Source organism: Balaenoptera borealis (assembly GCF_965194805.1).
Source record: "Balaenoptera borealis genome assembly, chromosome: 15".
NCBI classification, from domain to species: domain Eukaryota; kingdom Metazoa; phylum Chordata; class Mammalia; order Artiodactyla; family Balaenopteridae; genus Balaenoptera; species Balaenoptera borealis.
The window spans coordinates 82906205-82931196 of record NC_138871.1 but is presented as its reverse complement, the minus strand read 5'-3'; the positions used below and the strand labels follow the sequence as shown (position 1 = coordinate 82931196).

Genomic DNA, 24992 nt, shown 5'->3' with positions numbered 1-24992 from the left:
ATACTTGGTGGCAGGCTCTCTGTAGCCCTGCAGATCTGCGAGGGTCTTTGACTGTTTCATGGAAGTTCCTGCAGGTGCAGCATTGATGAGAGATGAGAAACCACAGCCAGATGTGCTCTGTGGTACAGGACCCACCAAAAGAGGGCCCATTTGTTTGCACAGCATGTCACAATTCACTAACTGGAGCTGTGGCAGCCATAGAGTCTTTGGAGGGAGATAGACTTGAAATTTAGTCTACAAGCCAGTAGACCCTGGTCAATTTATGTTATTTCCATGAACCAATTTTCTAATCTATAAGGAAAGAAGGGGGTAGGTATGAAAGTAGGGAAATAAAGAAGAAAGAAAGGTTGTATTAGAGTTCTCCAAAGAAACAGGCCAACATCAGAGAGAGAGAGAGAGAGAGAGAGAGAGAGGGAGAGGGAGGGATTTAGTTTAAGGAACTGGCTTATGTGACCGTGGAGACTTGGCAGGTCCAAAATCTGACGGAGTGGGCTGGTCGTCTGGAGACTGGAAAGAGTTGCAATTCAATTTCAAAGGCCATTTGTTGGCAGAATATTTTCTTGTTCAGTGGAGGTCAGACTTTTGTTCTATTCAGGCTTTCAACTGATTGGATGAGGCCCATCTGCGTTATGAAGAGCAATCTGCTTTACTCCAAGTTCAACCAATTAAATGTTAACCTCATCCAAAAAAGAACACGTCACAGAAACATCACAGACACATTTGACCAAGTATTTGGGCTATTTGACACATAAAATTAACCTTCATAAAAGGGGAAGGAGAAAGAGAAAGAGAAGGAAAAGAAAATTTTTAAATGTGACACTCTCTGTTAAAGGTCCAGGACCTGGTAGTAACTCATCAAATGGTAGCTTATTTTAGTATTGTTATTATCCTTATATTATTTTTATAATCCATCCTTATTTCACAGATAATGAGGTTGGGATTTGGAGATGTTAAATCCCCTGCCCAAAGACATGCAGGCTCTTCCTTTCCTCTGTCCTGTTGAGGTCATTCAATCAATCATTGGATGCTCTTGGTCATTTTTCAGCCTCTGGCTCATTCTGAGATGGGCAGAATACTTAGGTTTTCTATGTAACTGACTTAAGTCCCCATTCAGCAGGACCAATCAGAATGATCAACTGAGAGTACAATTGAATTCATTTGTAAATAACAGAAACAAACACTGACCTAATTTACATTGTTGAGTCAGGCTCCAGAGCTCCCAGCTCTGCTTAAGAGGAGCTAAGACTGCCAATGGGCTTTGTTTCATGTGGACATCATCAATTCATTTGCTGATTTAACAGGACATGATGAACATATACTATAATGTTATATGCCTAGCACAGGGCTTGACTTTGAAGGGACCCAGAAAAGTAGAGAACACAACGAGTATTGAGTTCTTACATTCCCCGCGTATTATTGACATGTATGACCTAATTTTATCCTCATTTTATTTTAAGCTGGATTCAACTTTGGGAGATATGAGTCTTCCTGGTTTTGTTTGTTTGTTTGATGAGTAGGTTGTAAAAGAGCAGGGTGCTGCAGTCCTGTCTCACGATGACACTGATGAAAAGTGGAAACATTGGCATAAGAGTTAAATTGCTGTCCTGCACAAGCAGTGTGGAGTGGGAGTTGCAGACAGGTCAGAGTACCAAACACCCAGGAAAGTGGTGAGAAGGGAGGGGGCGTGTGCAGCGTTATATAGATCCCTAAAGACAGGTTAATAAGAACCAGCCCCTCTGGAGGGCCAGAGAGGTCCAGGGACGAACCTGATTCATCCTGCTCGTGAGTAGCAAAGCCAGAGCAGAACATCTGCAGACACCAATGTGATGTGCTCCCTCCGGCTCACACCCTAGCATCCCTCCCACCAGATGCGACCCTGCCCTGCAGCTGTTCCCTGAAGACAGCGGGGCAGTGCTGTGGCTAGAGAACAAGCTTTGAATCAGAAAGAATAAGCTTTTGAAAGAAAGAAAGCCTTGAGTCCCAGAGCCCTGCTGTACATTTGCTGTGTGCTCTTAGGTAAGCGACCTGCCCATGCTCTAAAATGGGGAGAAGCATCCTGACTTTGCAGAGCTTGCCCTAACAAATGATTGCGTGACTGCAGATAATAAAGCGCTCAGCCCAGTGCCCAGCACATCCTAGACTTGGTACTTTCTCATCCCAGTCATGTACAGCACTCTTAGGGAGCTATGGAAATGACATTTCTGCTTTATCAAGAATTCAGCTATTATTACCGCTCTCTCTGGGGAAAGCCATCCTCCTTTGATCTGAGATTGACAAAGAAGCCACTCTGAGAAGGACTAATTACAGAACACATCCAGTGAGTGCCCCTCTCCGCCCACACACAGTTGTCGGAGCTGTGCTGTGACTTGCAGCCAGCCTTGCCATGTGGCCCCAAACTTATGGTACCTGTTGGCAATGGTTGCCCATAGCAACAATCAGCTGGGGGAGGGGAGCTGTGAGGATGGAAGTCACTTATAGTGTCCGTGTTTGATTTTGCCCATAAATTCTTTTGTTTTTTATGTGTATACATGTGAGGGAGGGTGTAGTTGAAAGTGGGGGAAGTCCCATGGGGAGCAGGTGGAAGGGTACTTTCCTGTCTGTGCTAATTGTAATGCATAACTTCTAAAAAAATAAAAATGTCCACCTGGGAAACTGCTTATGCCATTTATTTGCAAATACGTATGTAGGTAGTAAAGACCCCTGTTTCATTTCACTCCGATTCATCCTACTCCTTTTCAGAGAATAGTTCTGTGATTCTCTGAGCCTTTGAGAAGGTAAACTTGGAGAGAAGCAAAGCTGAAACAAGGATGATACAAGAGGACATGAAATCACACAGAAACTTCCACCACAGGGAGACACAAATGAAGATGATAAAAACAGTTCCATGGGTGCTTGCAACGGGAGTTGGGAGGGTCTAGGGTTTACCTTCTCTACATAAAGAGAGCAAACAATGAGGGCCTTTGCGTCATCAGACCGTCATTCCTGAAAGCTTGTTGGGACTTACTAGGAACTTCTCTAGGTGGTACAGCTTCAGGCTAGTTGCCAGCCTGTCAGCATCTCAGGTCCCAGTACTTTCATCCTGTTGGATGGGAATAGCGCTTATCCTGCCAGGTTGCCATAGGATTCGCTGCAATATACAAAGTTCCCAGCACAATGCCTGGCTGCTTGGCTTCTTTTTGTTTGTTTTTGTTTTGTTTCTTAGGTTTGTGCATCCAGAGAAAAACAATTGCACCTTTTTTCCCCTCAGTAATGCACCCTATTTTTTTTTTTTTTTCTTTATACTGCCTGGCTTCTTGTGGCACTCAACAGATGCAAATTTTGTCCCTTTAAGGGACTCTGACATTGTGAAGGAGAGTGTCAATGAGCTGAGAGTCAGAGAAATTTCCTGCCCATCTTTCTTGCCTGTTCTACACATGGCGTTCCCATCCGCCATCCAGACTTTGCCTCATCCTGGCTCCATGGGGATACAGATGAATCTTTGTGCCTTCTGAGATGTCCTCTCCTGGTTTGTAAGTAGAATCCACGGTGCCCACGCCTGTAGGCTGGATATTCCTGAGGACGGGGTGAGCTGACATGCACAGATCACTGCCTGGTCCCCTAGTCAGGATGCAGCCTTCACAGCAAAGCATGACATCACAAGGAAGAGTGGTCTGAGACTTTGTGACTATGGGGAGAAAGTCTTGTGAATGTTACTGCTTTTCAACCTAAATAAAAACATCCTATCAAGGAAAAAGCTCAGTTCGCGTAGGAGAAAAAGGACTGCAGTGACTTTGGGGGATAGTGGGGAGAGCAAGGAAGGGAAATCTGAGATGAGAGAGAAAAGCTGGAAAATGCTTCTGTCTAGAAATTTCCATTTCCTCCAGGACCCTGAAGAACTTGATCTGACCCCATTTTCCTTTGGGTTTGTTATTTTTAATAAAGGTCTTTTCTTTCTTATCAATTAATCTTTTTATTAGAAAGTTAAAGAAAAGTGAAGAAAAGACACTAGAAACATGCCACCATCTGGATATACATCTGAGCATATGTGTATCTTCAAGTTTGTATCTCATGAGTATTTTCCCAAACATTAAATATTATTTGTCAATATCTTTGCCAATTTCTACATTTCTACTGTAGTTTAACATTTTTTTTCATTTGTGTACAGAATCTTTGAATTTTCTTTGAAATTCCTTCTAATGTCTTCACTGTGTTCCTTGTCGTTGTTTTGCTATTTTTTCCACCACTGGATTATTCAATTTGGATTTTAAAGTTTCAGGATGTGCAACATTTTTAATTTGTATATATTCAAATATATTCTTCTTCTTCTTTTTGATTTGTTTTTCCATTGTTATTAGAAGCTCTTCTTCAGCCCAGTAACAATTAAATAGTCAATTAAATTATAAATGTGCATTGGATTTAATTACTCAGCAGGAATGTATCTTAGTGTACAACATGAGGTAAGAGTTAATTTTAATTAAAAGTCTTAGCAAAATTTGTAAGCATATTTTATTGACTAACATACTAGATTTTTATATGCAATAGGAGTAGTTTGACTGCTGTACTTTGTGTTCCATACTTTTTACTGCCAATTTTTCACAGCTACCATACTCTTAATTTTGTAGCTATATAATGCGTTCTTGCATACGATAAATCAAGTCCTACATTTCACACTTGTTTTCCAGTTTCTCCCCTGCTCCTATTTGTTAATTTTTCAAAATGAAATTCAGAAACATTTTGTCTTCTAAAAACTCTAGAATTTTGATATAAATTGTGTTGTCTGTAAATTAATCTGGAAAAGACTGATATTTTTGCATCATGGATCACTTATTATTGTATTATTATTGTATTGTGGGTCTCAATCCCATGATGATCTCTCCTCTCGAATACTCTGAGCAGTATCCATTCCTGGTATTTTCCCCCAAATCAGTGCTCAGTATCTAACCCCATGCCTTCCATGCAGAAAGTGTTCATCACAAATGAGACAACAGAGCTCCAGGAATAAGAAACCTGTCTGGCAGTAGTTCTACTAGAATCCATATATCTAGAATTATCTAACTCCATAATCCATGACAATTTCTAAAGCATATATATTTTTTCAGTGTGAGTTGATCAATTATATTTATCCTGAAGGAAAAATAATCAACATATCAAAGTTTTGAGAAAATTACCACTTTCCAGAAACACCTCCCTTTCCGCTCCCCAGAATATCTGTGTAAACAGCATACAGCACATTGCATAAAATTTTTCACTGTGGCTCCGTATTTTACATTTATGAGTGGATTAATGCTGATTATGTAAAAGATTCTGGAATGAAATTTCATAAAGATACATTATACTTATCTGAGCCCAATACCTCAGAAACTGACATGGGGAATTCTTACTACAGCATACTGAATGACAATGATGTTTAACAATTTAGAAGACCAAGCGAATAGCATCGTCTTGACCAAGAGTTGGAAGCTACGTCCGTCCATCTCCCCTGGGCCTCAGTTTCCTCACTGGGGAAATGTTGAGATTGGATCCAAAGATCAGTGAGGTACCCCAGGCCAGTTATTTCTCTGGAGTTGTTTCTTCCCCTGGGAAAGGAAGTTAATCTCTAAGGGGATCTTCCAACACTGGCATCAATGAGATTATATCTAAAACTGGGACGCAGCTCTCAGGGGACATCCCACCCCCTGTCCTGGGGGTGGCTGAGTAGAGACAGAGCCACTAAGTTTGCTAAACTTAACGTCATGACAATCCGCAAAGTCATGACAATCCACAAAGTCATGACAATCCGCAAAGTCATGGACGTGGCCCGCATCTGAGTGCCACCCAAACAAAACCCAGAACAATTTGAAATCACCTTTTTCATAAAGCTCTGATAACACTCTTGGACTGATATTGTATTTTCCTTGTTAAAAGAAAAAAAAAATGCATATGTAAATCACAAAAGCCAAATGGCTTATGATTGTTAAGAAAATGAAGATGGAACCAAGCACCCGGCCATACACAGGTGTCCTCCTGAATCTCTTCATCTTCTGGAAGCCTGTCCTCAGCTTCCTGCTCCTGTGAATTGGCCTCTTCTGGCCCCTCCTTCCAGAACTCATGCCTGTTTCACTGACTCAGGCCCGTGAGGACAAGCTCTCACTATTCTCTGACCTCTTCTCTTCCTTTGATTCAATCCCCAATTATACGGCAAGTACCCAAAGGTAGATCCCACATCAAATGATTCCCTGTGATGCCCAAGTGCCCTGAAGTGTGTCTTCACATAGTAGACTATGAAAAATACATGTCAAACAGGGGAACATGCTATATAGTTTAATATTTAATGTCTATATGTTCTCCAGATATTTAAGAAAGGAAAACATCTCCAGAAATGAAGGAGAATGGGGAGATGGAAAAAACAGGGGTGGGTCAGGCTGACTTGGGTATGAATTCTTCCTTCACCCACTGGCTGCGGTGAATTACCTAATCTCTCTGAAAGTTGTTTTCCTCATCAAGGAACAAGGGCGATGGCAGTGCCCGTCTCAGGGGTGGTTTGTGTCATGTGTTTAATACAGTATAGGGCCCAGCAGGGAGGGCTGGCATCTCGGGGACTCAAGGCCACCTCCTGTCCTTTCTCACTTTCACACACTGTGCTGTGTGAAAGTGAGGACGTTTTGCTGCAGAGGATGCATTTTAGGAGCTCAGCCTGGTGCCGGGCATTTGTAACATTCCCCGCTACACGACGGTCTCCTGCGTTCACTCACCCCTCCGTCACCCGAAGGCTGATAACAAACCCACTGGAATGTGCAGATTACGGAGATGCCCTCCTGGAATTTGATCAATGCCTGTGAACGAAGCACCGATTCTTTGGCCCAGGGATGGACCAGTGCAGCGGGCTCTCAGCCTCTCTGAGGACTCTGAAATACCCTGGTCGGCCCTCTGTTCCCACACACCCACCACGGCTGCCTTGTGCTATAGTAACCCTGGGGTATTTTCTTCTGCCTCAGTCATCTGAATCCACTTGGGCGAAGGGGGCGGACACATGGCTCTGCCGCTCTCCCTCCGCCCTCCCTTTCAGCTTCAAGCATGTACCTACTGTGCCTACTGTGTGCAGACCCTGTGCTTGGCGACAGTAGCAACAAAGATGAACTGTGCCCCGTCCTGCTCCCCCGCCCCCCAAGCAGACTGGCTGTTGAGGTGGAACTGAGTTTTGACATAGATTGGAAGGAAGACTCACACAGTTCAGGGTGATGGGAGGTGCAGGCACTTTGGGAGCAGAGGTTAGAGTAATTACCTCTACCTGGAAATTTTCAGAAAGGATACAAGGGATTTACCAGAAGGCAGGGGTAGAAGGAGAAGGTCATGTCAGGCAGACCGTAGGATATGTATAAATGCACAGCAAACTTCCCCATAAAGAGGCAATTACGGTTAAAGCATGTCAGAAAGGATTTGCATTCTCAGAAAAGGGTTCAGTTGTCTTTGTAATAACCAAATATGGGTGCAATCATGGTACCGATTAAATGATCACCATCCTTATATGCATTTGAATTGAATCTTACACTTTATTCAAAACACTTCAGGATATGTGGCATCATGGAAAAAAAGAACACGGGCTAGGAATTCTTTCCACCCCTTACCACCCATGTGATCAAGATCAAGTTTAACCTCTCTGACTGCATTTATTTACTGCTCAGTAGGAATGATCTGAGGCCTCCCTTTCAGGACTGCTGTCAAGGTCACAGGTGGTTCATAGTTAGAGCACATTACGTGGCCCATGACGGAGGCAGCCCCGCCCCTTCATATACTGTGCAGACACAGCATGAACAGGACAAATCACCAATGCCGATTGCAGAGACATATCAGGTATGGTTGAAAGTTCTCCGTCCAAATGCTGCCTGAGCTCTGCTCCTTATTATAGAACAGTCAATTCCACCACCTCCTACGGCAGCACTGTTTTTCTTCAGGAGATTATTCTTCAATTGATTTCACAGTCCTCCCTGGTATATTATCCCCCTGGCTATGACAACGTGCAAACTCTTATAAAGACATTCAATACTGCCATCAAATGAAACTGTATCATTTGTATCCAAAGGTGAAATAAGCACTGTTTTTGGAGGTGAAAACAATGGAGTCCCCAGAATAAAGCTATAATCAGCATGAACTCTAGCCTTTAATTGTCTGGGAAGGCGAGAAGTACTCTTTAAAATGAAACACTAGACAATCTCAATCATCCATAGGAGAACATCCCTCCACGCAAGAAGACAAAGGCGTGCATGTTTATTACTTATAACTGCAAACACCGGAGCTCAGGGTTAATACTTCTTTTCTTCTTTCTTAGGTTACTCTTGCTGATTGATATCTTAAAAATTGTCACCGAGCTTCCTGGGTATAGGGGACACTGGGGTATACAGAGCATTAGATGTGCCCCAGAGTGGAGAAAGATTTTCCAGCAGAGATGGGCTCACTCTCCTTATGGATTTATGATTTGAACAATAGATTATAACGACAGTAGGTCTGTATGTTAGGAGGGACAAGCACTTTGGACTTTGATGATGTTGATTATTATTTATCATGTATTTCATATTTGTTTTTTCTAAATTGAGTTGCTTGCATCTCCTCCTCATTGCTTGTACTGTGAGCTCCCGAAAGGCAGGGACTCTGTCTTGTTTTATTTCTTAACATCTTTTTATCTCATTTAATCTTCTCAGTAAACCAATAAATAGGTGCTGATACTGACCCATTTTACAGATGAAGAAATTCAGGCTCTGAGAGGAACAGTGAGCTAGTAAGTGGAATACACCACACCAGGTCTGCTGGGCTTCAAACTTCTGCATTTATTGTTCCTTCTGCTGAGAATGCTTTTTCCCTATATGTCCACCTGGTTGCTGCTTTTTCAGCCTCCAGGTCACAATTCCAAACATACTTCCTCAGAAGTGGAGGGCCTGGACCACCTGGACCACCCAGCTAAGGCAGCCCCAAGTCTCTCCTTCAAATTATCTTATTTTATCTTCCTAGTTTCCTTGGTATAGGATATCGTCTTATTCATTTATGAGTTTGTCTCCCATCACTAGAATCAAATCTCTATCTGGATGGAGACTCTGTCTCATTTGTTGCTCTAACCCCAGCATCTAGATAATGCAAGATATACCTTGAGGGTTTGATAAATACTTACAGACTGACCCCCTCTGTCAACTACACCAGGCAACTTCTTTTCTTCTAGTAACAAGTTCTTTGTCTTCTAGGCTTCAAGGACTTGTCTGGTATAAAGGGAAATGAAGAGGCTGCAAAGTTAAAGCCTCTGCTCCTTTGACACAGAGGAAACTTGCTCTGATTTACTTATCCTCCGAAGATGAAAATTACAACTTTGCTCAGGAACTTGTCCCATTGTAACTGCCCTGCCAGGACATTCTTCTCCAGATCTGACCTAAATTTGTCCAGCTGTGGCTGAAACTGACTTTGTCCTGGGTGGTCCTCAGTGGAGGCAGCTGGTGAAAGAGCTCTTTGTGTCCAGTGACACAACACCGCACTCAGACCATGAAAGGGAAGATGGGGCTTAACACATGGTTACAGCCTAGTTGAGCTATCCGGCTCCAGGGAGACAGCCAGGGTTCAGTAGACAAGGCCTCAAAGAAAATCTGGGAGATCTGGACTTAGCTCCAGATCTTTGCCTACCTGCTGGGTGACCTGGGCTAAGTCATTAACCTCCAGGAGCTTCAACTGGTCCTCAGTAGCGTGCGTCCTAACACCTGCCTTACAGGTGTGTGAGACGATGGTGGTGAGCTGCTGTTTGTTCATTTCTTCATTTATTTAAAAACTGCCACTAACTCATAAGGGTTATGCATCCAGGATAGAACAATGACCCGTCCAAGCTCACTGAGTAAATTAATGGTCCTATTCAGAAGATCTCCGTCTTCAGAGTCATGACACTACTTTTGTAATTCTCCCTCATCCTTCATACAGGTTTCAAGCTCCCTCTGACGTTTTCAAAACAATAAAAGGAAAGGTTTTTGTTCAATAGAGGGAGGGCTTCAAAGCGAGATCAGTGATCAACCACTGGGAGTTGCTCCCAGGAGGAGACTTCGGGCCTCAGGGCTCCCTGGTTGACATCTGTCCGGCTCCTTACATCTCCCGACAGCCCCACGGCTCCTGTAGCTGAACTCGCTTCAGGCCCCCTAGTCCCCAGCACTTCGTGGAAACTGACAGTGTGGGAGCTGACAATGCAAAGGAACAGAATGCGCAAGGCTTCAGACGTGGGCTGTCTTGGCCTCTGCTGTGGGTACATGCAGTCTTTTCAAACACCTTCCAGCAAAGCAAACCGAGCTGTGACTGGTATTGTCACTGTTTCCACCTCAAATAAGCATGTTTCTCAAAATTTTACCTACAGGCAACAGACACAGAATAAATCCTTAGTGCCAGAAGGGACCTTAGCATGTCATACAGATGGGGAAGCTGAAAGGCACAAGTAGGGAGTGATTGGCTCACTGATTTTATGACAGGGTAGGGCTAGAACCCAGGTCCCTGATGCCCAGCTCTGGATCCTTCCCACAGCACCATGCTCGGGCCACTAGATGAATCTGACACAGCAAATCTCATAGGCATATAAATAGTTCCCTGCTCCCATTTAGATTGGAATCACGGAATTCTTTAACCATTGGATTCTAGTCATTGGTGTGGCATTTTCCTAAAGGTTAATTTATTACATCTTGCTAATACCACTGTGTTTAAGAGTGGGGGCTCTAGGGACCCTTAACAGGGTTTATAACCTGGTCATAACACCTACTTGCTGTGTGTCCATAGGTGAACTATTGATACTTCATCTTTTCTGTCCCAATTTCCCCATCTACAAAATAGTGATAATAAACATAAGTTTATTGCCTCATAAAGTTGATGTATTAGATAAGTTACTAGACATTCACTGTTTAGAGTGCCTGGCATTCAGTAAGCGCTGAGTAAATGCTAACTGTTGTTTCTATCCAATAGATAAGGGAACTGAGATGCCCAGAGGCAATGTCAGAAGGTGAATTAATGAAAATGTAGAAATTAGCAACAGGCTTTCCAGATTCTGGGTGCCATGACCTTTCCTCCATATAAATTAAATTAATAGAATCACAGAGCGTCAAGGAGAGAAATGGCTTTAGACTCTCTTCCGCCCGGTCTCTCTGCTGCCCAGCAGGAGAACCAAGGCCCAGAAAGGAGCACTCCTGGCTTTGCACTGAAGCCACCTGAGGACAAGGCAGGGGGTGAAGCTTGCTGGGCCCCACTCTGAACCTATGGAATTTCTAGAAGTGGCACCTGAAATTTTGTTCTTTTAACAATTATTCTCATGAAGCCAAATCAAAGCAGATTTATGGAATGGTGTTTGGGAGTCACTGAATTAGAGCATTCCAGCCTGGCTTAGAATACTTGGTTGATGGAATTTGTATCTCTAGACCGGTAATATACAAATGATCTTATTTTTACCTCTTTTAGACATATATTTATTTGTTTATATATTATATACTCCAACTACTGCGCCCAAAATGTCATGTTCATTATTGAACTGACACAAAAAAACACAAAAATGTCAAAAAGGAGAGGATACAAGATCAACGGAAGTGGAAGATCCAATATGGTCTTTCCATTACAGTGGATCATCTTTGGGCATCGCCTGGCTGAGCATGGCCCATTTTCCAGACCACAGCTCTACAAACCAAGATATTATTTGTTGCAAGGCGCCAAGGGCCGTGTAATCAGACTGCTGCTTCCCAGTCTCCTGTCCTGTTCTGTCATCTCTGAATGCACAGCTGTGAAGGAGAGCCTGCTGTACTACCCCTGACGGTCCGGGCTTCTCCAAATGAAGGAGCCACCAAACTGGTCATCGGGATCCAATGTGAGTTGGGGAAACTCCCCAGAAGTCTCCCTATGCCCCCTTTCTCGCCCCTCCTCCAAGGACCGGTACTAATCTAATTGGTCAGGCACTGAGTCAGATCTACCAGTGGGTGGGTCACCATGCCTGCAAAGGTCAGACACATGGGCGTTGCTCTTCCTGCTTTGTCCACATCTGGCTAGAGGGGAAACTGACCTCAGGGCCGACTAGCCCTATGCCCTTCTACCTTTCTTCTTTAACTCCAGATATTCAGACTTGTGTTTAAGGATTTAAAGATAGCCACCTTCAGCCACAGAGTTACTTGAGCTCGGACTAGAATTGTACCCAGCACAGCCAACACTGCACTTTGTCAGCAGCACTTTGCTTTTCCCCTTGGGTAACTGGGTCAGGGAGACTTTGGCTCCCCAGTCGCACCATCAGTCCCTCCCTTTGCATCATCCAGATGGATCTCTGCTACTGCGTATTCTCTACCCACCACAGATCAGCCTGATTCCAGTAACACATTCCTAGTATACTTTTTAACAGGCATCTTAAGTTCCAAACTTGGATAGTGCAAATTCTGCTGGCCTTGAGTCAGATAATGTGGGTTTCACCACTGAATGCTTGGATGACCCTGGATAAGTCAATTGATCTAACTGGATCTATGTTCTCATCGGTGAAATGAAGATACTAATAACCGCCCTGCCTACTTCATTTGACTGGTATGTGAGATGACTATGTAAAGAGGTTTTGTAAACAATCCCATCCAAATGAAAGGGATATGAGGCCATCAATGAAAAAAAAAAGAAAATAACAAAATGACTTTTGTTTTTAATGCAATGCAATCTGAAACTCCGGGCTTTTTCTCTTTAAACAAAATTCTCATTGGAATGAGCATACTCAGAAAATTTGGTAAAGACCTTGAGAGAGAGGGAAACTTGATATAAGGAGGAATCATTCATTCTTCATTTTATGGTAAACATATTCTGAATCCCTATTACATGTCACACACCCTCTGCCAAGTACTAGAGAAAGAAATGGGAGTGAGACACGACTCTGGCCCTCAATGAGCTCACAACCTAAGGGGGAGAGAGGGAGAAATAACCATGCCATCATAGTCCGATGTGCTAACTTCTGTGATGCAGATGTGAACCCAGAGCTGGTAAGAGTAAACAGCAGGACCACCAAACCTTGCCTGGTATCACGGAGGATTTACCTGAAATAGATGCTGAAATACACAGAAGAGTAAATAAAACTAAAGGCGGGGAGGGAAGGTTCTGAATAGAGGGGAGGTCAGATGTCATGAATTTGAGATAAGAGAAGATGCTGCACCTTCAGAATTGCGAAGGGTCCTGCATGGCTAGAGCGCCCTCTGTATATGGAGCCTCAGGAGGGAGGTTAAGAAGGATGTGGAACAGTGGAGGATTGAACGTGAGAAACGATATGCTATTGACCCGTGTTTTAGAAAGATCATTCTGGAGACTTCTTAAATTAACGATGGATTGGTCTAAGCTCCAGGCAGGGTTTTCCAAATCTGGCTGAGCTGTAAGATTCACTCAGGAAACTCGTACTAAGTTCAGGTTCCTGACCCCATGTCTTCTGAACCTGAGTCTAGAGATGCGTCTTTTGAACGTGTTCCCAGGTAATTCTGGTGACACTGTATGAACCGAAGTTGACTTAACGGTGGCCCCCGAAACTACATGTCTGTGTCCTAAACCCCTGGCTTATGAATGTTACCTTATTTGGAGAAAGAGTCATTGCACCTTATCCGGGATCGTATGTGTGAGCCCTAAACGCAACTACATATAACTTGAAAGATAGGAGATCAGGAGGGGGTAACGTGACCTTGAAGGCAGAGATGGAAGCGATATGGCCACAAGACAAGGAACGCCTGGGCCACCTGCAACAGGAGCAAACTGTGCCCTTGAGCATACAGATTGCCTCAGGTCCTGCCGACTTCTTGATTTTACACTTCTGGCCTCTGGAGCTCTAAGTGAATACACTTGGGGTGTTATGAACCACCTAGCTTGTGGTCTTTTATTACAGCAGCCCTGGGAAATGGATACTTCAACCAACAGCAGTTTCATTTTTTATTTTCTTAGTTTCATGAAGAAGGGGAAAATGGTGGCACAGACGGAGGCAAAACCTAATAAGTTGTTAGATGGAGTTTGCTGAGAAAGCACACCGCAAACTGCATTGCAACGAAAGAACTTTTCAACCTGAGAAGCAGTGCAGCCCTGGCCCAGGCTGAGCTTTGGGCACAGCGTTCCTCTCCCGGCCCCTTTGTCCTGCACCTCGTGCCTAGGTACCTGCTTTTGCTCACTGGTGCCGGAAGTGCCTACGAGGCGGGCAACCCTAGACACAAACAGACCTGTTTCCATCTCGTCGGAAGCCACACTCAGCAGCGCGCAAGGGGAAACTCCCAGTTACTGACTGTATGAAAACACAGGCCTTGGAGACGCAGTGAGTGGGCTGACCGGGCAGCTTCAAAAGTGCTGCAACCTGACCCTCGCGCAGGTGCTGGGCAGGTCAGAATCCAGGTCACTGAGTCACCGGGGACCTTCTGGACAATCGTCAGGGACTTTCTCTCTTCATTATGTTAGGCTATAAAAAAAAGCTTCCTTAATGGGCTGCGTGTGTGTGTGTGTGTCTGTTTATGTCACTGTGTGTGTGTTTCTGTTTCTGTTCTCTGTGTGTGTATCTGGGTGTGTCTGTGTCCGTGTGTGTGTCTGTGTGTGTGTGATTTGTGTTCAGTTCCTTCCTAGGAGCCATCTATATCAGAAGCACCTTTCATGATACTAAAGACGTTTCCTGAGCATCTAGTATAGCCCCATTGAAGGCAATGAAGACACAGAAGTAAATTACACTCCATATCTGCCCTGAAAAATGTTCACAGCCTAGTGGAAAGAGACACAGTATCATGTTAAAGTTGAGGAAAACAACTTCGGATCCAGACACACCTCCATTCAAGTTCAGGCTCTGCCTTTCATTAACGGAGTGATTATTAGCAAGCTTCCTAAGCCCTGGAAGCTTTAGATCTGTAAAATGCAAATAATAATATCTTCTCTCAAGGTTGTTGAAAGGATTTCATGAGTCGATATATGCAGAACCTGTGATGTAGTGTCTGCTGTATTCTAGGCACTAGTAAAAGAGATTTTACTATTATTTTATTTGTGCTGTAATAGAAGTGAGCAGATGATTCAGTAAACACAACAAAAAAGAAGGAATTAAGCTTGGCAGAGTCAGGAAAACCTTCCCAGAGTCATCAAGAACCAGGAAGCTGCCAAAACCTCTGGGGCATGGGGTCTAAGCAGGAAGAAGGGTTGAGTCTGGGAGGCAGAGTCATCTAGGATCCTGGCTGCCCTGTTAACCTTGACCATGCCGTTGATGGGAGAAAAAAAAATGACATGGTTTTATAGTTAATGTCAATTGAGAATTAATATTATATTCCTCTAATTTCATACTCAGGAAACAGAAACTCCTCATTCAAATGGAGTAGTGTTTGGGACTTCCCTGGCAGTCCAGTGGTTAAGACTCTGTGCTTCCAACGCAGGGGTTGAGGGTTCGATCCCTGGTCGGGGAACTAAGATCCCGCATGCCACTTGGTGCAGCCAAAGACAAAACAAACAAACAAACAAAAACCCAGAAAGAACAAATGGAGTAGTGCTTGGCCTCATAAAAACACAGTGAACACGAATCACACAATTGAAGAATTAAGGTATTACTCCTCATTTTGGGAAGGAGCCGTTACACTTAAGAAAAGTTCCTAAAAACGATTTCTATCTTGTTTAGGGCTAAAGCATGAATAAAAGAATAAATGAAACACATTCAACATTTTTTTAAACCCAGCTTTTAAAGAACACTCCCCTGATGAATTCCACATGTCTTACTTTTTGCTTAAAAAGAATACCATAGTCTCACATTTTCTGAATGGCATAGAGCCATCATCACACACATGGGTTACTCAGTGGTGCCACTGGTGGCCCCAGTCTCAGCCACTTTCCCCCGTGAAGTGTCCCTGACTACACAGCTCTTACACTGGCCACATCTGCTCTAGTTTTGATCATAATTTTCCTCTTTCTTTAGCTCCACAAATTGTGCTCCTGCTGAGACTAACCAGGGCTCAAAAAGTGTTTGATCTCGTCTAATCTTAAGCTGCATAACAGTGTTGGGAAGTAAGTTCCATTGTCCTCATTTTAAAGAATAGAAATCAACTCAGACATGACTCAGCCAAGTACACACAGCTAAGAAATGGCAGATCAAATCTCAGTCTATTTGACTCCGAAATCCAATCTTTCCACACCAAAGCCTCTTCCATTTATGTTCATTCATTTATTCACTGAACAAATATTTATCGGGTCCAACTGGTGGGAACCAGGCTAGATGCTGTTGCTTACCCTTTTGTAGGTCTTCTTGCATCTTTCACGTATCTTGGTTCTCATTTACCCCCTGAGATTTAGCAGATTGTCCACTCTTTCAGATTCCTGAACTTGGATATTGGAGATCCGCCATCATTCTCTTCAACAGCATCTCCTATAACTTGGTTTCCAGTTACCACCCAATCCTGGTATCTTTTCTCTGAATAATCCATTCATGGTGCCCCTACAGAGTGCAGTGCTCAGGTTCACAGGCACTCATCCAAAATTTAATTGAGCCACGCAGACCTAAGCAACCTGTTGCTGCCTCACTCTGGGCTGTCTATCCCTAATTCAGGCCAAGAGGACTCCGCAAGATGGACTTTTAGTCTAAAGCAGCCTTACCCTCCTGTCTTCAGTTACCTCCCTGACATTCATGAGGCCCCACAGATAGAACGAGAACGAGGCATACCAACACAGAGAAGACTCATCAGACGTGAAAATCATCCCCAGCCTCAGAACCCACAGACCTCTGAATGTTTTCTTCCGTCAGCTCAATTCACTGAGCTGCAGATTCCACAGTCTACTGTTTTATTAGAACTTTCTCCAAACACTTCAGTAAATCTCAATGAACTGCTCTTCTGAAAAGCCCAAATGCTCATGGCAGAGATATTTAATCATGGTGCACCATGTTTTCAAGTGAGATGAGGGGAGTGAAAGTAAGTATTCCATAATTCATGGTGGGCACCCTTTCAGAAAACGTTTTTATTAAGAATTTGATGAATCGTCTAATCATACTGCACACACAGATGACTCAGAATAGAAGATGCACAGGAGGAAAAAGTTCAGAATGCTTTCAGAGGCCTTTCCCCATCTAGAATGAGATGGCCTAGAAATCAGAATGAAAAGGCAGGTTGTGGACTCTCATTTGTTGCCTTCAGAAAGGAATACTTTTTGAGGAGCCCGAATTTGCTGAGCACTGGGTCTGTTCAGCCAATGACTTTCCTAGTGGAAGAGACAGACTGGTACACCACAGGCAGTGGGCAGGCCAGCCTGGAATGGACTCCAGGCTCTGCCCCGCACAGACTGAGCTCATGCAAAAGACTGAGCCTCGCTGAGCCTAAGTTTCTAGTCTTGCAGTTGTGAGGATTAAGTGAGGCAATGCCTGCAAAATTCCAGCTTCATAGCGGTTGCTCCCTAAATGGCAGCTGCTCGTAGGTTCAACATTAGCCAAATTATCTAGGCAGAAAACCACTTTCCACTTTTAAAGAAAAATAGGCAACTAAATTTTCGCCAAATGCTGGGCTAGGAGACCACCAACATCAGTGGAGCCCTATCTCTGTGTGCCAGACGCTAGGCTTATGCATTTAATCTTCACACTTTCTGTAGTGGGTTAAATGGTGAGTCTCTAAAAATATATGCTCACATGTAAATCCCAGAACCTATGAATGCTACCTTATTTGGGGAAAGAGTCTTTGCAGAAGTAATTTAGTTAAGGATCTTGAGATGAGGAAATCGTCCTGGATTACCTGGTGCATCTTAAAGCCAATGAAAATGTCCTTACAACAGACACACAGAGGAAAAGGTGATGTGAGGATGGAGGTGCGGATTGGAGTGGTGTGGCCACAAGCCCAGGAATGCCAGGAAAGCCATCAGAAGCTGAACGAGACAGGAAATAGCTTCTCCACCTACAGCTCCCAGAGGGAGACTGTCCCCACTGAAGTTCAGACTTCTTAAGTTTTTGTTTGTTTGTTTGTGTTAAGCCACCAAATTGGTGATGATTTACTATAGCAGATTAAGAAAACTAATAAACCTTCCTTGCTCTGTGGGCATTTTTGAGCAAGAAATCTCAGAAAAGTCAAGTAACTCACCTAAATTCAGACAGGCATAGTGAAGCTATGATGCAAATTTAGGTCTCCCTCCCATGAAGACACACAAATGTTTGTTTGTTTGCTTCTCCTACTCAGTGATCAAGTCATCCATGATGTCTGTTGGATTTGGAATAAATTCTTATCATTCAGGAATGTTAGAAGGGTTATAATGAACATCTATCATCTCACCAACTCCCATCCAACGTAATCCAATCTCTCGAATAAATCCAGTAACAAAAATGATATCCTAACTCGGCATTAGAATGAATAGATACAGGGCTTCCCTGGTGGCACAGTGGTTAAGAATCCGCCTGCCAATGCAGGGAACGTGGGTTCGAGCCCTGGTCCAGGAAGATCCCACAAGCCACGGAGCAACTAAGCCCGTGTGCCACAACTACTGAGCCTGAACTCTAGAGCCTGCGAGCCACAACTGCTGAGCCCTCATGCCACAACTACTGAAGCCCGCATGCCTAGAGCCTGTGCTCCACAACAAGAGAAACCACCGCAATGAGAAGCCCGTGCACCGAAACGAAGAATAGCCCCCGCTCGCCACGACTAGAGAAAGCTCTCGTGCAGCAACGAAGAGCCAAAGCAGCCAAAAAGAAAAATAAATAAAATTAATTTAAAAAAAAAGAATTAATAGATTCAAACATACATAGGGAGCTATTTGGAAGAGCATTGGGATCGTCCATCTCTATTTCTAGTTCAGAGTAACAAATAAAAGAAAAAGCTATGTAATAAGGGAATGTAGAATAATCAAACAGACACTGAACTGGGAACCAGAAGATTTGGGAGTTGCCAGATGGGTCAAATTCCTATGTGATCCAGAGACAATCATTAGCTTTCTTCTGGACTCCATTTTCTTCACCAGAAAATATTGCGGCTAGAATCCATTATTTCTAGATGCTCTTCCAACAAGATTCCCAAGAACTACCTTTAGGAACATTTCTTGCATATACCTGGAGCCCAAATTTCGCACCAAGTTGTAGCTCGTTTCTGTGGCTACCTTGCCAAAAGTCACTGGCTCATACAAAGTCCAAACAAAACTTTAAAAATACCATTCAACAAAAAATTTAACTAGATACAAAATCTTGGTCAATCTTGAACCTGAGCAATCAAGGAGAGATTAGTTTTCTAAATATCAGTTTGTCCTCTACTATAAGCAAGTTCGTCCTGTATAGATCATCCCTGACATTTGTCATCGTTTTGTAGCTAACAAAGTGCTGTCATACACACATAGCCACAGGTCACACTGCTGGTGGAGGTCAGAGGCAGGATGGAGCCCAGGCCATCCAGGAGACAAAGCTTCTCTTCTTTCCACAGTATTCAGGGCCTGCTGATGACCTATGGACCTAAAACAACATTATAACCCCATCCATGTTTTGATTGCCTGACTTTAGAGAAGAGACTCACAACCTTGCACTCAATATCTATCACTTAATAAGTGAAGATCACTATTTGTCTTTGAAGGCAATAGCTTTATTTTATTTTCCCAGCACTTGGGACATGGGTGACACTCATAGAATTTTAATGAACAAATGAAAGATAAAATCAATTCATTAATTTGGGAGTTGAAGTCCAGAGAGAGAAAGCCACTTGACCAGAATCTCCCTGTCAATACTGCCAGGCCAGAATTCATTTCTAGATGAACCAAATCTCTTTTTTTTTAAAGTTTTCTTCAGTTATGTTAAATGGCATGAAATAGATCTTGTACAAGTACCTGGACAACGTAAAATTATTAAATTTTATGATATAAATTAAAGATGTGTGGCAGAAACTCAAAATCACCGTACCTGTATTCTCGGAAGAAGGCAATGGGGTACGACAGAAGACCGTATTTGCATAAGCTGGAAGGTTTCCTAAAAATATATTTGTGCCGTGCTGTGCTGCTGGGTCCACAGTGGAACGTGTGGAATCTCTCTGTTGTGCTCACTACTTCCTCTCTGTTACAGGTTGCAGGCCCATCTCCTTATGTTGTTGTTTCCTTCAGCATAACTGCTCCAGTTACGCAATTGTTCCCTCCATGGTGAGACCTCAGAGGTCACTCACTATAGCGTGACGCCAAGACAAGGACATCTTGTGCAAACGGGACAGAGGCAAAGAGCAGACACAAGCCACTCCTTCTGCACGACGTTTGCCATGCCTGCTTCGCGTCCCAGCTCAGGAGGCTGGCACTGAGAATTTTAAGAGCGTGGGGAATAAAATGTATCCTGGTAGCAGCTAGGGAAGGAATTCTGGCTGCTGTATCTCCCAGAGGAACATCAGAGTGGGAGAAGAGGTGATCTTTTTGTGACACCTGGAACTCACCCCAAAGGGAGCTGAAATATCTGGGGGCTGGGGTGAAGGAGAAAATGGGGTTCATGGAATTCACCAGCTATGCTCAGCCTGACCATCTTGCCCAGAAACAATGACAGCATTCCAGAGGTGAATAGGTCCCCAGGGACCCATTTAATACCTTCATTTCCTCTGCCAAGAGAGGAGAAAGGTAACACCTAAGGTCACCCAGGGAATTTGTGGCAGAGTTCAGTCCAGTCCCATTTGTCCAGAGTGCTCAAGATTGATTCAAATCTGCCAAAATGAAGCCAATAACAGGGCACTGGGACTAGAGAGTCAAGTATTCAATGCTTTCTATTTCCTTCCATCTTTAACAAACTTGGCAAATTGCAGGCACATACTATGTAGATTCATGTCTGCGTGGTCTATCATGTTGATTTTTTTCTTTTTTGGCTGAGTTGGGTCTTCGGTGCTGTGCACAGGCTTTCTCTAGTTGCAGTGAGCGGGGGCTACTCTTCGTTGTAGTGCACAGGCTTCTCATTGCAGTGGCTTCTCTGGTTGCAGATCATGGGCTCTAGGTGTGCAGGCTTCAGTAGTTGTGACACGCAGGCTCAGTAGTTGTGGCGCACGGGCTTAGTTGCTCCGTGGCATGTGGGATCTTCCCGGACCAGGGATTGAACCCACGTCCCCTGCATTGTCAGGTGGATTCTTAACCACTGCGCCACCAGGGAAGTCCCTACCATGTTGATTTTTAAAAAATAAAGAAAAGAAAAGAAGATGCCAAGGCTTCCTTGGTGGTGCAGTGGTTAAGAATTCACCTGCCGGGGCTTCCCTGGTGGCGCAGTGGTTGGGAGTCTGCCTGCCAATGCAGGGGACACGGGTTCGAGCCCTGGTCTGGGAAGATCCCACATGCCGCGGACCAACTGGGCCCGTGAGCCACAACTGCTGAGCCTGCGCGTCTGGAGCCTGTGCTCCACAACAAGAGAGGCCGCGATGGTGAGAGGCCCGCGCACCGCGATGAAGAGTGGCCCCCGCACTGCGATGGAGAGTGGCCCCCGCTTGCCACAACTGGAGAAAGCCCTCGCATAGAAACGAAGACCCAACACAGCCAAACATAAATAAATAAATTTATTTAAAGAAAATAGTTAAAATTAAAAAAAAAAAAAAAAAAGAATCCATCTGCCAATGCAGGGGACACGGGTTTGAGCCCTGGTCCGGGAAGATCCCACATGCCGCGGAGCAACTAAGCTCGTGAGCCACAACTACTGAGCCTGCGTGCTGCAACTACTGAAGCCCATGCACCCAGAGCCCGAGGTCCGCAACAAGAGAAGCCACCGCAATGAGAAGCCCGCACGCGCAGCTAGAGAAAGCCCGCACGCAGCAACAAAAACACAACACAGCCAAAAATAAATAAATAAAATAAATAATTTTTTAAATAAAAAAATAAAAACGAAAGAGGATGCCAGTATACACGAGCCATGTGAAGTCCCCATACCTGTCTGTTTACTCCATTCTGCCGTCTTCTATCTTCCTCACTCCTGGCCTCACCTCATTTTCCACCTCACTCCCCAAATGGCTTTTCTGGTTTAGCAATGCTGCCCATTTCTCTTCCTTTGGATCTTGACGTCCACCAGCTCTGATCCCGTTAGTTCAAATTTTTTTTATTATCCAGACCCCAGAAACCCGGGGACTTACTGAAGGCAGTCAGCAACGCTGATCTGGCAGGGCTGTATTAAATTGGAGTCATTTTACTGATTCAAAGACTCATAAAAGGAATCAGAACAGTAACCAAGAAATTCAGTTTCTAGCCTCACTGATTTCTTTGGTAACCCTTCCAGCTTGATCTACATTTTCTTCACCTCTTAAAGGAGGCGGTGAAACTTGAATTCTGGCTTCAGTATTGTATGAGTTTATAAGTTCGAGGAGATCAGACAGGTATAGAGAGAGGCTTTTCTGAATTAATGATGTCTCCTGTCAAATCCGTCATGAAGAAATTCACTCCCTGGAGGAGAATTATTCAGCTAAGCAGATGCTATGTAAACATGAGAAGTGGCACTGATTTTCTTAATGTTACGAACCGTAAAGTAATTTATAAAAAATGAAAAATGAATTATCTTAGTCCATTGGGAGCCATTTCTCTTGTGATTTTTTTTTTTTTTTTCTTCCTCTGAATGGAGTATCCCAGACTGGAATATTCTGGAGAACTTTTGAAGAAGCTGATTCTGCCATTAGAAGAATGCATAAGTAGAACATTGTTCTGGACTCTCAATCCCATTTGATGCCTACTTCTTCAAGCCTCAAACTTTCTCTGGATTATCTTTCATTGTTTATCCATCTTCTATATCTCAAAGTAAGAGACGGCACTCTTTCTGTCTGAAAGAAATCTGGCCTCTTAACCCTGGATCCCACACAGTCATTAAGTACCTATCTTCCAATATCTTCCTTTTAATTGACTCCTCTTGAATCCTCCCTCCCACATTGTAAGAAACCCCAGACAATCTCTTCAGCTTGCAATAGAAGAACTCCCTACTTTGTTCGTTTACAAACACCTATAAAAAATCAGCCTTGTTCTTCTGCAGCAGGGACCACCTGCCCCTGCATTGCATCTGGCTCCTTTCATCTTTTCCCTGGTTTCAGCACAAACTCTGGCCCATGACCCAGCCTGTAGACCTGCTCCATGCACCTCTTCTCCCTTCTCCGCAGCACAGCCAGTGTGAAATGTAGCTTCCTTGGATCCCTCCCTGCAGAACAGCCCCAGTGTTTCCTCATCATCTCCAAAAGCCCACACTTCTTGGCCGCCATCATATGATTGGACGCTACCTAGTTGATTCTCCCATTGAATGTATGTGCACCTCTGTGAATTCACATCTGCCTTTGCTACTTCAGGGAGAAAATGTCTGAGGAAGCTTCATTAGCATCTCTCATGTGGCTTAATTAATGATGAGCACCTTTAGCTCACCTTTCACCAGCCTCTCTCCTCATGAAAAGGGAATGTCCAGAGCGTCCTCAGGAGAGCACAGCGGACTCCAGCAGACCTTTCTAGCCAGCCTTTCTCCACCTCCAACCACATACCAACAATGTCATTCCAAGGCTTGGCGATGGGATCATTATTTTTAATTCCTTCTCATTCTTTACTTAATGTTTAGTCTCTCCATAACCCCTCTCATTAATGTTAATCATACTAGAAATAGTGATAATAGTAAAAACTACTATTAATATTTGTATTGCACATTTTGTATCACATTCATACACTGGACATTCTAAATTAAACTTTTCATTTGAGATAATAATAGATTCACATGCAGTTATAAGAAATGATTCAGCGAGATCTCATGTATCAATACTTTTACCTCTGTACCTCCAGAGATTTACAATTTTGCAATGGTTTTATAGTACCAGGATATTAACACTGATACAGAGCATTTCCATCACCACGAGGATCCCTCCTATTGCCCCTTTATAGTCACACCCACATCCCACCCATCTCCTCCTTGATCCCTGGCCCACTAATCTGTTCTCTAATTCTAAAATGTCATTTCAAGAATCTTGCATGAATGGAATCATACAGTACATAACCTTTGGAATTGGCTTTTTTTTTCTTTTTTACTCTACACAATTCTCTATAGATTCATCCAAGTTGTTGTATTTATCAGTAGTTCTTTTTATTGCTGACTAGTATACTTTGGCATGCGTGTACCACAGTTTGTATAATCATTCACCTATTGAAGGACATCTGAGTTATTTTCAGTTTTTAGCTATTAAAAATGAAGTTGCTATGAACATTCACAAGTTTTGTGTGAACTTAAATTTTCATTTCTCTGAGAGAAATGCCTAGTGAATAATTGCTGGGTCCTATGATAGTTGCATGTTTAATTTTTCAAGGAACCACCAAACTCTTTTTCAGAGCAGTTACACCATATTACATTCCCCCTCGCAATGTATGACTTATCCAGTTTCTCTATATCCTCACTAGCATTTGGTGTTATCAGGTGCTTAAAGGCACATTCAGCTTAAGAGTGTACTGGAAGGTCTAGCCACAGCAATAAGTCAAGAAGAAGAAATAAAAGGCACGCAAATTGGAAACGAAAAATTAAATCTCTATATTTACAGATGACATGATTTTCTATGTAGAAAATCTCAAGGAATCTAAAAATCAAAAAAATTCTAGAACTAATAAGTGATTTCAGCAAGGTCACAGGATACAAGATCAACAATAAAAGAAAATTATATATACTAACAATGAAAATGTGGTAACCGGATTGTAAATACTATATCATTTACAATTCGTCCAAAGGAAATAGAATATTTAAGTAGGTACTTAAAACAATACAGGATCTGTATGCTGAAAATCATAAATTTGTGATTAAAGAAAGCAGAGAAGACCCAAATAAATGGTTGGAACAGTCAACTTAATAAAAATGCCGATTTTCCAAAAATTGATCTATAAGTTTAATACAATTCCTATAAAAATTCCAGCAAGGTTTTTGTAGACATAGATAAACTTACTCTAAAATTTACATGTAAAGGCATAAGCCCTGGAATAGTTAAAGCAATCTTGAACAAGACCAATAAAATGGAGGAATCACTCTTTTCAATTGTCAGGGTTACTATAGAGCTACAATAATCAAGGCAGTACAGTATTAGTGACATAGATCAATGCAACAGAACAGAGAACCCAGAAATAGACTCACACAAATGGAA

The 24992-nt window shown here is 43.2% G+C and overlaps 1 long non-coding RNA gene across 2 annotated transcripts in view; it reads right to left on the bottom strand.

Annotated features, from left to right (window-relative positions):
• LOC309612169 overlaps positions 1-21108 on the bottom strand; it is a 41597-nt gene extending 20489 nt beyond the window's left edge. For both annotated transcript variants that reach the window (XR_014235022.1, XR_014235023.1), the window contains exon 1: positions 19811-21108. This is a non-coding gene — a long non-coding RNA (uncharacterized lncRNA). The remainder of the gene's footprint in view (positions 1-19810) is intronic.
• Positions 21109-24992: the final 3884 nt, after the last annotated feature.